The sequence below is a fragment of the Octopus bimaculoides genome, chromosome 13 (genome assembly GCF_001194135.2).
Source record: "Octopus bimaculoides isolate UCB-OBI-ISO-001 chromosome 13, ASM119413v2, whole genome shotgun sequence".
NCBI classification, from domain to species: domain Eukaryota; kingdom Metazoa; phylum Mollusca; class Cephalopoda; order Octopoda; family Octopodidae; genus Octopus; species Octopus bimaculoides.
This window is the reverse complement of record NC_068993.1, coordinates 28481493-28483023: the sequence shown is the minus strand read 5'-3', so window position 1 is coordinate 28483023 and position 1531 is coordinate 28481493.

Below are 1531 nucleotides of genomic sequence, written 5' to 3'. Positions count from 1 at the left end.
ACACACACACACACTCAGCGAGAGCGATATACTTTTATATATAGAGAGAGAGTGTGATAAATATATGTATAGAGAGAGGGGAAAAGTTTACTATGAGAAAAACGAAAAATTAAACAGATAGACAAATAGAGAGAGAGGGTGAACTTTTCTGTTGCTATCATAGACTTTGAAATTTTAAAATTAAGTGAAAAATTTCAAAATTGTTATATTGATGTAATTTTCAAGATGAATCAGATTTTGTGATTCATTTATTACATTTTACAAAGATGTTACAGAGGTTTAAAATTTGATCATTTTTACCTAATCAGAAAACAAGATTCGCGCGTGGTAGTTGTGTATCATAAAATGAAAGTAAATATTAGAAGATGATTTAGACAAAATGAAAGCAATGTGTGAGAGATAATACAAACTCAGAAAGAGAGAGAGAGGGTGAGAGTGTGTGTGATAAAGACTGTGGTTAATATATAGAGCGAAAGCTTGATGGTGACAGATAGAAGATGGAAGATTTGTCAATCTAAGAATTGAGTTATTTCTCGTAGAAAATTATATTTTTTATTAATATTCACGGGCAATATTCAAATTAGGGTGGGGTGGAGAGGGAGGTATGCTTCAGTGAGCGCATATGTGCGTATGTGTATGTTTGAAAGAAGGTGGGAAGGAGTGAGAGTAACAGAGAATTGGATATCTTCCTGGGTGGTGGCCTCTAGTTCTGTTGTGTGTGCTGTTATAGCTGTTGCTAATGTTGTTGGTGTTGTTACTGTTGTTGGTGTTGTTATTGTTGTTGTCGCTGTTACTGCTATTTTTGTCGTTGGACTTTCAACTGTAATCAAAGCAGCGCTCTTCTTTTCGCAAACTTGGCTTTTGCTTATGTTGCTTTCGTTAAATTTGTTAATGTTGTTATTGTCGTGTATACACTCTCTAATGAAGCTGGTAGCGGAGTGAGAGCCTCCTACTACCTCCCCATTCAAACAGTTTGTGGGGTTAAACACTGCCATAATTTCGAAAAGAAAATAACTCGATAGTAGCAAAATAAAATATTACAATTAAACAAAGAATTCAATGGGCACAACAGCAGTACTTCGACAGAACTTGCTAAGAATTTTACATCAAGCGGCTGCACTTTGGAGGAACACCTGAAAATGCACATTCTCAGAAAATATTCTGAACATCACTCCTTGGAAGATTGAATAAAATGATGGGTGGATTTCATCACATTTACACAAAACTGTTTGACTAAATATTTTTTCTTTCTTTCTATTCTTTTTTCTTTCTTTTTCCTTTTTCCAGTTACAAAATTGAAGACTGATGACGTCATTCTGTCAAAATGAGAACGCAGGATTTCTTCGTTCAAATTTTTAATTTCTCATTTTACATTTTGAACTTAAAAAAGACTGGCGAGCTTTCGAAATAACATTCAAACCGATAAACAATCTATTACAATCGCATCGCACTCTTCTTATTGTCTATTTACCTTCGTGAAGAATTACGTCAATCTTTATAAAATAATAATAATAATAATAATAATAATAAT